Below are 8855 nucleotides of genomic sequence, written 5' to 3'. Positions count from 1 at the left end.
CATATATCTAGTCGGGAGTGGTGCTGACTGAAAACAGATGATTTGGAGCGATTCGCGCGCCATCAGTTGGTCATTCTAAGGACTTATTGAACTACCCTCGTACCTAGGGAGAACAGCTAATAAATAACATCTACAACTTTAACGAGCCTAACTATATTACCTGAAAAATCAACCTGCTCTTTTAAGAGCAAAAATTTAAAACGTAGCTTATGTTGTCACTATCTCGCAGTCCTTGTTTCCAATCACTTAAACACATCTAGTGGTTACAATTCTAGGCACCCTAACGGGAAGTCCTTAAGTGGTACCTGCTAGATAGGATTTTGTGAAGGAAATAGGAGGAAGTAGAGAAAAGACGGGTGGATGGGACAGAATAAGAAGAAGAGGAAAGCTCAAAAGAAGTATAAGGCTCTCGCTGATGTTCGCCAAGGAGAGAATCGTCCCATCGTCGAGGGCCACCATAAGGTGCCCCGTCCCATCATCGACAGCCACCCGGAGGCACCTGGTCCTGGGCCAAGTTCTCAGTAGCCAGAAAGACATTGATACCAATTGACCCGAAACAGGATCGGGTGTTGGTAATAACTCGACACATCGAGAAAGGTATCCGGCCAATTTGGAGAATCGGGCAGAACTTCATCGTAACCCGAAGGAGAGGGACTTCATCCTGTGGAAGTAATTCGAAAGTATCGAGAAGTACGTAACGGCGAAACACAAGGCTTGGAACGTAGGGCCAGAAAACAAACGCCGCGAGGAAGAAAGTCCTACCACCGGAGCGCACCATCAGCACACGCGCAAGTGCCACCACTTCCGTCACAGCCACAGACATCACAGCAGCGATGGCCTCACAAGTGGACGAGCATACGACTCACGGCGATACGACTCACGTCACTCCTTCGCAACAAGCGCACGAGCATCCTATCGTGGCATACAACCGCAACATCCATAAATGACCCATTCGGAGCAAGTTCCTGCTATGTCGCAACCGACGACGGCCAGCACCCATTTATACGGCGCCACCCACGCTGCCCATGGGACAACTGCCTGCCTTCGATTGGACTGCTCTCATGAGAGCCATCAGGGCTCCACGGTTGGACCCCCTCCCCCCCAACTTCTCAGGGAAAGATCATAAAGATCCCGAAGTTTTCCTCAGGGACTGCGAGGCCTATTTCGCTCAGTCCAGCATCGAATCGTCCCAATGGACACGCGTGGCAGGGAAAACGCTGCAAGAATCGGCATCAAAGTGGTGGGAGATGTTTAAGTCCCTCTCACTAGCCTGGCACAAGTTAGGAGAGGTACTGCGGCAAAAAATACTCCAGTCATGCCACGGTCATGCGGTTTAACAAACAGCTCTATTCATGCAAGCAGACCGAAAAGGAGCCGGCATCGGTGTTCCTCCAAGAAAAGTACTTGCTGGCCCTATGAATTCTACCTACGGCGGCTGAAGAAGATATAGTTAGGATTCTCCTGGAGTCGCTATGCCCCGCAACCCGTCGAGTAATCCGAGCAGCCGGTCCCAGGACCTTTGGGGAGCTCATGGATTGTGCAATGGAAGCAGAGATGGACGAGGCTGAAGACCAACCGCGCAGAGAAGAGAAGAAAGAAGGACGGAAGAAAACTCCTACGCAACCAAGGTCACCGGCCGCAGGAGATACACAGCGGCGAGGGGGGTCTCCATGTCACTACTGCCCCGACTTCCATTTCCACAGAGACTGTCCGGTCTTTAGAAGTGAGCGAGGGAATGCTCCGCAGGAAAACTGGCGAAGGTCGGCGGCCCGGGAAACCGTCGAGCCCATTCTGGGAGCCACCGCGGCACAATCGATCCCACCAACTCTCCCTACAGCTCAGCAAGCGTAATGGCCGGAAAAAGAGACGGGGACTACCGTTTCTGCATTGATTACCGAATTATCAACAAGCAAACTTTGATGACATTACCATCTACTCAGAGAAGTGGGAACAACACCGCCTGCCAACGATATGCCTCGGGCATATCGTCACATCCAAGGAAAACCACCCGCAGCCAAAGCATCTACATGCAATCCTAAATGCCGAATCTCATCGTACCCGAAAGGGCCTCAGATCTCTGCTGGGAATCATGAATTGGCTGCACGAATTCATCCCGCACTACTCTGAGACCATAGCAGCCATGACGGATTTTCTCTCACCGAAGCGGCCAGACCCATCCTTACCCTTTATTCTTCAGACAGATGCCAGCGCCCGAGGCATGGGTACGGTTCTGTTACAACAAGTCCTCGACGAGCCTCATCGAATCCTGAGCTAAGCGAGTGCCAAGTTCTGCGCAACGGAAGCCTCCTACCACTGCAACGAGCAGAAGTGTTTGACAGTTATCTGGGCCATTACGCATTTCCGGCACTACTTGGAAGACCAGCGTTTTACCCTACGCACGGACAGCGAAACACTCACTTGGTTAGACAGGCACAAGGACACCCGGGACAAGCTCACCAGTTGGCACGTGTTTCTCAGCAGATTCACCTACGACATCGAAGATTGCCCAAGGAAAGAGAAAGAACTACCGGACGCCTTGTCTCGTCACCCAGATCCTAGGTCATTGTCACCTGGGGAACCAGGCCTCCACGAAATGGTGCCACCAAAACGCTCTGGTCAGCAGCAGGGGTCTTCGTACAAGAGGAAAGTTTCGTCGAGAGACATAAATGGAATCAAGATACGCTCGGCTACAGCAACTTCCATAGTCCAGATTCTGGAAGAAGTCTTCTCTCGTTGGGGATACCCCCGCCGAATCCTAAGTGACAACGGGACTCAGTTCACCGGGCTTATATGGGCCGAAGCTATTCAAAGTTAGGACTGCGAATTTTGGACAACTCCCGCCTACCACCCGCGAGCTAACCCCACCGAGAGACGGAACCAGAAAGTCAAGAAGAGACTCCGATTACGACTCACACCTCAGAATCAGCGCACATGGGACCGATACCTGCCTGAGATCCTATTCGGACTTCGCCGGATGCGAAATGCGGCTACTGGTAACAACCCCAGTTATTTCCTGATGGGTAAGACCATCCCACTACCTGGAGAATGGTGCCTAAAACCTCCATCGCCTCCAGCATCGGAAGTTAGCCCCGCAGAGGATCGACAACAGCGACAGGACCAAGCACCATTGGAGATTGGGTAATTACAACCAACCACCATCTCTCCAACAAGGCAGAGGGATACAATACCACTCTAGACCACCGTCGGATTGGACCCTACCAGATCACTCATCACGCCTCCGGAAACGTCTGCTGGATTCATTAAAATGGACGACAACAGAAGGTTCACGGAAAGTATCTCTGGCCAGCACCCGAGGGCCACTACAATTATCAACGGGTTATTGAGATCGGCGAGAAGTAGTCTCACAGGGAAGAACCTTCCTCGAGCCCCAACGAAGGAAGATATCCACCACCAGCTCTGGCCGGGGCCACTACCACTAGCATTGGCGCGAAGCCATGCTCAAAAACGCTCGCCCGAGCCTCAAAGGTCCCAGCCGAAGACATCCATGCACCAGGCCCGTCGGGTCTGCAGCGTCCACAAGCTGAGTCACGACCTACCTCTATTATTGGCGCGGAGCCATAATTAACAACGCTCGTGCGAGAACCACAGGTCTCAGCCCGAGACAGACGTGAATTCAACAGGACCAGGCCCTAATTTCACTATAGAAGAGCCCGACTACAAACTTCGCCGTAGAAGTCTAAGAGAATTATCGGGGTGCCCGACCTTACACGCGTAAATAGCATAACCGCGTTCGACCAATGTAGATGATGTAAATTCTGTAAATAAATATGTAAGCCACAACAAGACCAAAGCAAGTTTTTATCCGAAATGGGGGCGAATTGATATACATCGTAATGCATAAAAGGGGAGAGCTGTGAAACTCTGAATTTGTGAACCACGGGTTTGGAATTTTACTTTCAAATATTCAAGTTTCCCAATTCTCTCTTGACAAGCTTGCTTTGGTCACACTATTATTCATAGATACCTGAGTTCCGGGCTCAGGCTCGACGTACGTGAATAGCCACTTTGGGTGGTTACTTCATAACCTTTATACAACCTGCAACATATCAAGTTAACATGAAACGCGATATCGAGTTGAAAATTTGTGAAATTAAATAAGAAGCACGAAGAAAAGTTTGTCTGGTCCTAAATGTTTACAATTATAAAGCTTTTTTGTAAAAAATGTTGTTTTGCTTTTTTCATAATTATAAAAAATTAGGACCAGACAAACGTTTCTTCGTGCTTCTTATTTAATTTCACAAATTTTCAACTCCGTATCGCGTTTCGTGTGAACGGAAGTTGGATTTGAAAACAAATGTTTTGAAACTTTGTCTTTTTGATTTGAAAATTCATCTGTATTGCAGAAATTACATCGTTCTTGGATAAAAATACAACTATTCGGTTGAAAATTCAACAATTTCGTTGAAAAGTCATTGTTTTTGTTCTAAAATTCAGCACTTTTCTTGCAAACTTAACTAATTGATACAAAGCTAATTTTCTGTTTAAATTTAATATTTTTGTGTTGAAAAGAGAACTGACATCTTTTCTGAATAAAAATTCAACAATTCAAAAAAAAAATTTAATTAAAAATTCATCTGTTTTAAGAGAAATTTCCTCTTTCTGGGATAAAAATGCAACTATTTGATAGAGAATTCAACAATTTTGTTAAAAAGTCATCCTTTTTGGTTAGAAATTCGCCTTTTTGGATGGAAAATTCAACTTTTTGTAGAAACTTATTTTCTTTTTAATTCATAATTTTTATCGTGACAAGTTGGCAGAGCTGGAAGTCGAAATTAATAACGATTTATTGACAGTCATGCTTTTGCGAAGTTTACCATAAACTTTTGATGACTTTCGATGTGCAATGTCATCTCGTGATGAATTACCGACTTGAGAAACACTTCGAATAAAAATCGGAGAAGAATTTCACGCGCGTAAAGATACGAGTACTAAGATGGTACAAAACGGGATGGTCACGAAAAGGTCGGGGTATAAAAATATGAATCATAGGCAAGATCGGTACGAGAATACAGAAAAGGATGATTCTAACATAAAGTGTTTTAAGTATGGTACGATCGGACATCGGGCGAAAAATTGTAGAAAAAATAAGCTCAAAGAACAGGCTGGAAACAGTGTCGAAGATGTATGTTTGCTAGGAACGTCTGAAGTGTTATTGGAAGAGGAATTGTTTAAAATCGGACATAGTGGGGAGTGTAATACCTGGTGTGTTGACAGTGGATGCACATCCCACATGTGTAATGATATCAAATCCTTTACGAAAATTTGTCAAGATAGTGCATATGGAAAATTAAATCTGGCTAGCAATGCAAGCACGAATATATTCGGAAAGGGAACCGCGACGGCATTGACGAAAATGGATGGTAATGAAAAAGTTATACAGTTCAGTGACACTTTATACGTTCCGGACTTACGAAAGAATCTCGCCTCGGTTGCAAAGATTACTGATAAGGGACATGATGTTATTTCCAAAAAAACCAAGGCCTAGATGATAATTGTGGAAACGTGTTGCTCACTGCAAATCGCGAAAAGGATCTATATCTTTTTAGTGGGGCATGCGATGCAGAGTGTAAGCAAATTTTTGAGACGGATGTCAAAACTAGGACGCCGAAGAAAAATTCTCTGGAAGATTGGCATATCCGCATGGGTCATTTAAATATTCAATCTCTTCGTGAAGCCATCAGGACTGAACGCATTAAGGGAGTTAACATAAATAGATTAAACGAAGATTTTGAATGTGCTATTTCCTACAAGGAAAGATGTGTCGACTTCCGTTTCCTAAAATATCGCAAAGAGTGGCGAGTGTTGGAGAGAAAATACATTCCGATGTTTGTGGACCAATGCGCGTGGTTTCTCTTGAAAAGAAAGTCTATTTCGTCACTTTCATCGATGATTCTTCCAGGTTGTGCGAGGTTAAGTTCATAAGTCAAAAGAATCAAGTAATGGATGAATTTGAAAAATTAAGAGTTTTCATAAGCACGCATCGAGGTAATAATATTAAATATTTAAAGTCTAACAATGGAAAGGAATATGTCAATAAGGAATTTGACGATTTGATCCAGAAACACGGAATATTACGAAGACTAACAGCTCCTTATAATCCAGAACAAAATGGGGTTTCTGAGCGGAAAAACAGAACACTGATGGATATGGCGAGGTGTCTTTTGATACAATCGGGATTGCCTGCAACGTTCTGGGCGGAAGTTGTTAATACGGCGAGTTACATTCGAAACAGATCACCGACAAGTAAACTGAATGGAAAGACGCCCTACGACTCTTGATTTGGAGAACCACCGGATGTGGCTTATTTCAGACGTTTTGGAAATAAAGTGTTCGTCATGAATAGAGCACCAAGCAAGGGCAAGCTAGATCCGCGATCAAGAAGAGGTTTCTTTGTTGGATATAGCTCAGAATCGAAGGCTTATAGAGTTTGGTTACCAAACGAAAGGAAAGTCGTAATATCCAGGGACGTAAAACTCTTAGAGGAATTTCAGATTCGAACAACTAAGAACTACGAGATTTTCGATCCTAATGAAGACCTTGTTAGGGGAATGACTAGTTCATTGAACAATGTGACCGAAGTTGAAAACGAGGATCAATTTTTGCGAAATAGATTTCTGTGGTGATCGAAACTGGGATCATCATTTTAATGAGATCGTGCAGGAGATGCCTACTAATCGTGATGAAGAATTGGACAGCGTGGATTTTCGTGGTTTTGCTCGAGATGATCAATTAGATTCTGAAAATGAGGATATTCATGGTTTTACATCAAATGAACAACTGGATGCAGCTAGACTGGATGATCTATTCGAAATGTCCTTCAACGCAACAGAAATTCCTCTCAATCAAGCATTGACCAGTGAAGATTTCGACGAATGGATGGTGGCCATGGCTGACGAGGTAAAATCGATTTTAATGAAGGATACATGGAATATGATTGACAGATCTGAATCATCCAAAGTAATTGGTAGTCGTTTTGTTCTAACAAATAAATATGGCTTGGACGGTGTTCTAGTAAGAACATAAGCTACAATCATAGCCAAAGAATACTCCCAGGAATATGGGAAAGATTTTCATGAGACATATGCACCAGTCACACGTTTGAGTTCCATACGAACGATAATAGCTTATGCCACTCAAAGAAAGATGCATATTCAACAATATGATGTAGAAACGGCGTATCTCAACGGGAACCTAGATGAAACAGTATTTATGGAAGTTCCAAGTGGATTGGAAAAAGTTCTTAAGTTCATCATCAGCAAGGGAGAAAGCAAGAATGGGTTGAGTAACAAGGCTAAAGTCATGTTGAATGAACTGGAACGTGGTGACAAGGTATGCCTGATGAAGAAAGCCCTGTATGGACTAAAACAAGCTAAACGCGTTTGGTACAAACACCTGAATAGGGATTTACGATCCGTTGAAGTGGAACCAACGAAATCAGATCCCTGTGTCTACCTAAATAACAAGAAGGGGAAGTTAATGATTATTGTTATTTACGTTGACGATATCCTTGTGATGTGCGAAGACAGTGAAGAGATTGCAAAATTTGTTTGCAATCTAAGAACATTTTTCGAAGTTAAGGATATCGGGAATCTCAAACGCTGTTTGGAAATGGACTTTACCTATAGCAACAAAGGAATTCTGATAAACGAAAGGACGTATATTAAAGATGTGCTTCATCGATTTGGAATGCAGGACTGCAACCCTGTATCAACTCCTCTAGAAGTTGGAGCAAAGCTAGTTAGGAACAAACCTTGGTCTTATGCAGATGGCGAGAAACCACCTTATCGATAACTGATTGGGTGTTTGTTGTATTTATCTGTGGCAACACGACCAGACCTTGCTCACACCACAAGTCTACTGAGTCAATTTAATGACTGCTTCGACAAGACTCACTGGAATGCAGCGAAGAGAGTGCTTCGCTACATAAAAGGGAAAAGAGATCTTGGGATTTTCTACAGAAGTAGCGATAGTCCTCTGGAGGGATATGTTGATGCAGACTGGGGAGGTTCAATTGACGACAGGCGATCCTTCAAAGGCTATGTTTTTATGATCAACGATGGTATAGTTTCATGGGACTCCAGAAAGCAACGTACCGTTGCTCTATCATCGACCGAGGCCGTATGGCTTTGAGTGAAGCAGCTAAGGAAGCAGTACATCTTAGAAGATTTCTACTAGAACTTGGAGCGTCAAATGTTAAATCAATCAGGATAAAAGTTGATAATTGCAGTGCTCAGAAACTAGCAACTAATCCTGTCTATCATGCTCGGTCTAAACATATCGACATTAGACATTATTTTGTTCGCGAAGTTGTGAAATCAAATCAAGCGCAATTGGAGCACGTAGCATCTGAGGATGTGGCTGCTGACATTTTGACTAAGGCGTTAATAAAACCAAAGAACGATAGATGTATTCTTCTCCTAGGATTAGCAAAAATTTAAGTTTTCTTTTTATTTGGCAGAGTTTATCTCGAGGGGAAGTGTTAGAATTAGAATTTAAATACGATACAATCTCTGTGCTGCGATTGTTTGTTGTTTTTGTGTTACCTTGGTACCCTATCTTGTGTCTTCTTGATTTATCATATCCGATAAAATCGCTTGGAATCTTTTTGAATATTTTAAAACCTTATAAGTCCTATAAAATAGTTCCAGATCTACCGAAATTACTGAAAATTCTATAAAACAACCTAAAATCTTTAAAATTCTTTGAAATCTATTACAAATTCTTCGGAATACTTTTAGATACAGTCTGTCAAGTTAAAGCGTGGGTAACTTTTTTGGTAAAATATTTTATTTAAACGCATGTTTCTACATGGAATTACATTTGTCAAGGTGTCG

The 8855-nt window shown here is 43.4% G+C and overlaps 1 protein-coding gene across 1 annotated transcript in view; it reads right to left on the bottom strand.

Annotated features, from left to right (window-relative positions):
- LOC117176924 (transmembrane protein KIAA1109-like) overlaps positions 1–8855 on the bottom strand; it is a 102679-nt gene that overhangs the window by 41728 nt on the left and 52096 nt on the right. The window lies entirely within an intron of this gene.

Source organism: Belonocnema kinseyi, chromosome 7 (genome assembly GCF_010883055.1).
Source record: "Belonocnema kinseyi isolate 2016_QV_RU_SX_M_011 chromosome 7, B_treatae_v1, whole genome shotgun sequence".
Classification (NCBI taxonomy): Eukaryota; Metazoa; Arthropoda; class Insecta; order Hymenoptera; family Cynipidae; genus Belonocnema; species Belonocnema kinseyi.
This window is presented reverse-complemented; position numbering and strand designations above follow the sequence as displayed.